Raw genomic sequence first — 6,065 nt, 5'->3', positions numbered from 1 at the left:
ATTGCCTCTCCAAGCCTCCTATCTTGGGGACCAACAGGCTTTCACTCTCCATCAGAAGAGAGAGAGTGAAAGGATCGCTCGAGTACAAGAGGCCTTCTTCCGCCATGTTTAAGCATGATTCTGCCGTCATGGAATAGTCCCAGGCAGGATCTGGCCAATAGTTTAAATGAAGCTGGGGAAAATATTGAGGGATACATCTCCACACCTTTCCATGCTCATCTGAGATGACTGAAAATCATCTGACAAAATTGTAACATTCAGGACAGGGTATGCTTCCTCCCCACCTCCCCACCTTCATCGGCCTATTTGTACAGACCAGCAAAGTTCAATATCCTGTGGAATTATCTCCAATCATTGTGGTGCTTAATAGGATCAAGGAACTCTTGAGGTACCAAATAAAGCTGTGGAAAAATGCTGACAAGGATTTTGTATAATGCTAGATCAAGAGAATATAAGAGCGGAAATATGAGTTACTTTAGAGCATTGTAAATAGAATGTAATGGTTTGATTGCACAATTAATGTATTGATTTAATGATAAAATGAACGTAAAGAAAGCCATGTTGTATTGTATTGTATTTCCTGTCTATATTATTATGAATAAAGCTTATTTTTAAAAGCAGAACAAATATGAGTATACTGAATCTATTGAAGCAGGAAATTGGCAACCATTGAAAAGAGGTTTATAATCCAGCACTGTAGTCAGATAAACCTAGCCAAGGCTGACTTATCTAAAAGACAATAGTTTACTCAAAAGACCATAAGACCAGAAGGCACAGCAAGATTAGGCCATTTGGCCCACTGAGTCTGCTCCACGATTCAATTGTGGCTGATTTATTTCTTCTTCTTGGGCCCTTAGCTTCTAGTGGAGTAGAGGGTATCAATGACCTCCTGTCACCATCACCCAAAGCCAATGGTATGGTTGGAGTTAATCTGTACAGGGGATTGGCCTATACAGCTTCACCAGAGCCCTGCTGGCCGGCCTTACCCATTTCCACCTCTCATGGCAGGGACGTAGGGTTGGTCTTTGAGAGATGGCTGATTTATTATCTCTCTCAATTTATTATCCCTTTCAACCCCATTCTCCTGCCTTCTCCACATAACCTTTAACATCCTTACTAATCAAGAGAGTTTATCAACCTCTGCATTAAATATACTCAATGCCATAGCCCTGGGCTACGTGATAAGTTTACAATACAGAATCTCAGTGTTGATGACCAGCTCAGGGCACCAGTTAAGATGGTGGGACCATGAAGAGAAGCTGGGTCAACTTGGTTTATATTTACCAGAGTTTAGAAAAATAAGACTAGGCCTCAATGCAACACACAAAATGCTGACAGGAATTGACTGGATGGGTGCAGGGAAGATGTTTCCCTGGACTGTGTGGTCTAGAACCAGGATTCACAGTTTCAGGACATGGGGTAAAACATTAAGAATTTTCTTCATTCAAGGTATGACTATTCTCTAACATGGAAGGCTGTGGATCCTGATACTTACAAGTTGCAAGGATTTCTATGTATAAAAATCACGAGGGATATGGGGGTGGGGGTATGGTATAGGCCAGAATATGGTATAGTGATAGAGGAACGTCATGATCAACTAGAATGGCCGAGCAGGTTCAAGTGGCCAAATAGCCCACGCATGTTCCTGTTTTTCTGTGCTTCTGCCTGTGAAGCTATTCTGAAGTACAAAAGAAATAGTGGGAGATACAAACATCAGTTCTGCAGTCAGGAGTCAACCTGGGCAGACGGACTCATTAAAATATATTCACCTGGGACAATTTCAGAATCAGAATCAGGTTTATTATCACCGGCATGTGAAATTTGTTAACTTAGCAGTAGCAGTACATGATGTAGAAGAGAAAAATATAATAAATAAAATAATAATAATAATAATAATAATAATAATAATAATAATAAGTAAATCAATTACAGCATACATATATTGAATAGATTTTAAAAAACTTGCAAAATACTGTATATTAAAAAAGTGAGAGTGTCCAAGGGTTCAATGCCCATTTTAGCTGTACAATGCTGCATAAACACTAGCTGAACAATGTTTGTTTGATTTAGGTATCTTTAAAATTTATTTATGTAGGTATGTAGTATGTACCTTTCCATTTACTTACATCTATCTATTTACTTACTTGAGGCACTCTGTTCCGTCGGGGTTGATCATGAATGTTGTGTCCCAGTTGTCTATGTGATATGCAAGCCGGGGCAGTATTACAAGAGAGCAAGCTGTTGCCCATACAGCGAGTTCCCTCTCCCCATGCATCTGATGAACCCAAAGGAACAGCAGAAACCGATACAGTTTGTTACTAGCAGCGTCACGGGAGTTGCCAGTCAGCATTGAACTCAATGTAGGACTGCCTTAGGACTCCAGCTCAGGATTTTTCCTCAGGGTTTACTCCTGAAGCCATTCCCAAGAGTGGGTATAGCTGCAAGGCAGTGGAGGTTTGAGATCAGAGATGAGCCTCATCTGCTCAAAGTGACTGTTTTTAAGGTGCCAGTAACCCGTCTTTGGCCCTTCTCCTGTCAATAGAAATGGCTCCACTGGGCTTAGTAGATAAGCCACACGTGAAGGCCAGAAGCTAGACTTGGTTGTCAAAGGCTATTTAAAGCACAATATTTTAAAATTTGCACAATTTGTCTTCTTTTGCACATTGGCTGTTTGCCAGTCTTAGCTAATGTATAGTTCTTCATAAATTCTATTTATTTCTTTATATTCCTGTAAATGCTTGCAAGAAAATGAATCTTGAGGTAGTATATGGTGACATATGCACTTTGATAATAAGCTTAATTTGACTTTGACAATAACATCGATCAGTTAAACTAGGAATCAATAAGTAGATATAAGTGATCTGTAATGACAGTGATAGTATTTCTGGAAGGTGTAACTCATAGAGAATCAATTAGCTCAGTGGGAATGGACCGCAGTGTAGGGTTGTTCTGCTACTGGACTGGGACAGGTTGGGTTGGGTGAGGAAGCCCTGATCTGCTGAGTTCCTCCAGCATTTTGTGTGTATTGCTCAAGATGTTCAGCATCTGCAGAGTGTCTTGTTTTTATGCTTTATTAGAAAAGCATTGCTATCTCGGCAGTGATGGGTGGAATGTCCAGGGTGATGTGAAATGAACCAGAAACAGCTGTTGTCACGTTCTACTGCAGGTGAAATCAAATTTTGATCATGAGTTTTTTCCAAAAAAATCTTCTGCAATTGGATTTCTAGGCCCATGATGTAATGAGTCATCAGTAACGATAAGTAGTTCAATAGTTCAAGTTAATATCAGAGGATGTGTGTAGTATGCAGCCTGAAATTCTTACTCTTCACAGACATCCACAGAACAGGAAAAAAATCTGAAGAATGAAAGACAGAAAAAGTCACAATCCTAAAGCCCCCACTCCCACACACAATCAGCAGCAAAAGCATCACCACTCCCTCCTCCCCACACTTGTTCCAAAAGAAGCGTTAAGCCCCCACCACCCACCATGCAAGCAATAGCAAAGCCCCCAGTCCATCAAAAACTACTACCCATCCCAATGCTTTGTCTGCTCAGCCAATCCGTCTCTCACTAGTGAGGGAGAGAGAGACTGCTACTGCTACAAAGACAGGGGAGACCAACAGCTTGCTGCTTCGATATTACAATCTGCCACGGGAACAGGGAACAGAGAAAATGAAAACTGTGTCAGAATAATCTACTAAACACGCAGGATTTTAAAATGAAAACCACGCTGCTCAGTCAGAGATTCATTCAAAGCAAAAACAATAGAGTGGAGCAAGGTGTAAATCTGTGTGCTGTCCACACAGCTGTTGCTCTCAGCTGAATGTTTTAGTTGTAAAACCTCTGCTAAAATGATTCCATCGGATTCTTTTGTTTTCTTCATTCCAGCGGCTTCAAGCATGACAGAGAGGTTAATAACAGATACAGGACCTAATAAGTTAAAACCTGACACTGTAACACATCACGATGTGACAATTAGAAACTCGTCCTGAATACAAAGCACTAGCAACCTGATAGACTTCAAACCAATCCAATGGATTTTTCATTCTTCCTCTCCGAATCATTTATCATTTTCCTGACAGTCTACAAAGCTCACGTTGAGTATTAGGATCACTTCCCGACTCCACTGTGAATGATCTATGCAATAAGAAAATGGGATAAAAACAGTTCTTCGCCCCAATGAATATTTATTACTTGCTTTTTCTCTTGCTGCCTGGGGGCCTTTAAAAGGAGGAGGTTATAAGGGTTATGCCGTGGCTATCCGTCATGCAACTGTGTCTACTGATTGTGTTATTAAGAAGATCCATTTATTGTGAGTCATTTGGCAAATGCAGATAAAAGAACAATTTGCTATGCAGGCAACTGTATAAAATTCTCTTCGATATCAACAAAGTAACATTGCAGAAAAATAGTGAGTGTTGGGGAGATGGCTGGGAGGGGTGGTAAAGGATTGAAATATGTATGTTTTTAAAATAATCAATTTGAGTTTTGATGTGGGCCTCATCCATAATTCTCTGAGACTCCATTTTTCACATTGCTGCATGAAAGTTTATACATTCAGTGGCCACATTATTATGCACCTGTGTAGCTAATGAAGTGGCCACTGAGTGCATGTTCATGGTCTTCTGCTGCTGAAACCCATCCACTTCAAGGTTCGGCATGTTGTACATATAGAGATGTTCTTCTACACACCACTGTTGTAATTTGAGTTACTGCCACCTTCCTGTCAGCTTGAGTCAGTCTGGCCATTCTCCTGTGACCTCTCTCTTCAATAAGGCGTTTTCACCCACAGAACTGCTGTCCACTGGATGATTTTTTTTTGTGTTTTTTGCACCATTGCCTGTAAACTCTAGAGACTATTGTGCATGAAAATAGGGTGGCATGGTAGCATAGTGGTTAGCACAACGCTTTACGGTACCAGCGACCCGGGTTCAATTCCTGCACCTATCTGTAAGGAGTCTGTGCATTCACCTCGTGATCACATGGGTTTTCTTTGAGTGCTCTGGTTTCCTCCCACAATCCAAAGATACTGGTTGGTAGGTTAATTGGTCATCGTAAGTTGTTCTGTGATTATGATATGTTCCCACCATTGGCTGTAAGGAGTTTGTACATTCCTCTGGGTACTCGGGTTTCCTCCCAAGGTCCAATGACATATTAATTGGTAGGTTAATTGGTCATTGTAAATTCTCCTGTGATTAGGATAGGGTTAAATTGGGGTTGCTAGGCGGCACAACTCAAAGGCCTGGAAGGGCCTATTCCACGCCTTATCTCAATAAATAAATGCATAAGTAAATAAAATCCCAGGAGATCACCAATTTCTGAGATACTCAAACCACCCCATCAAACCACTAACAATCAATTCACAATGAAAGTCACTTAGATCACATTTCTTCCCCATTCTGATATTTGGTCTGAACAACAACTGGACCATTTGACCATGTCTGAATTACCCCTACATGACTGACTGATTAGTTGTTTGCATTAACAGTCAGGTATACAGGTCTCTGGATGTATAATGTCTCTTACTTAAACTGCCTATTTCAGGAAGGAACATGGAGTGAGATCTGCCTGAGAGATGATTATAGCACTATAAAAGACCTTGGAACCTCGCTGCCATAGTGAGGCAAGTGGGGCAAGGGTGGATGATGGGTTAAGTGATCTTTATCTAATGTCCATACTGGAAGGTACATATCTGGGTGAGGTCAGGATATGGGTCCGAAGTGATATCAGACTCCTTCCTTTGCAAAAAAGAGTGAAGTAACTTCTCCTACAGTACCCTTCAATGATCAGGCTCCTGCATCAGCATGGATAACTTCACTCACTTCAGCACTGAACTGATTCCACAACCTATGGACTCACTTTCAAGGATTCTACAAGAAGGCCTCAAGAAAGCAGTATCCATTATCAAGGACTCCCACCATCTATACCATGCTCTCTTCTCGCTGCTGCCATCAGGAAGGAGATACAGGAGCCTAAGATCCCATACCACCAGATTTAGGAACTATTATTACCCTTCAACCATCAGACTCCTGAACCAGTGTGGAACCTACATGGACCCCTGAACC

The sequence above is a fragment of the Hemitrygon akajei genome, chromosome 30, assembly GCF_048418815.1.
Source record: "Hemitrygon akajei chromosome 30, sHemAka1.3, whole genome shotgun sequence".
Classification (NCBI taxonomy): Eukaryota; Metazoa; Chordata; class Chondrichthyes; order Myliobatiformes; family Dasyatidae; genus Hemitrygon; species Hemitrygon akajei.
This window is presented reverse-complemented; position numbering follows the sequence as displayed.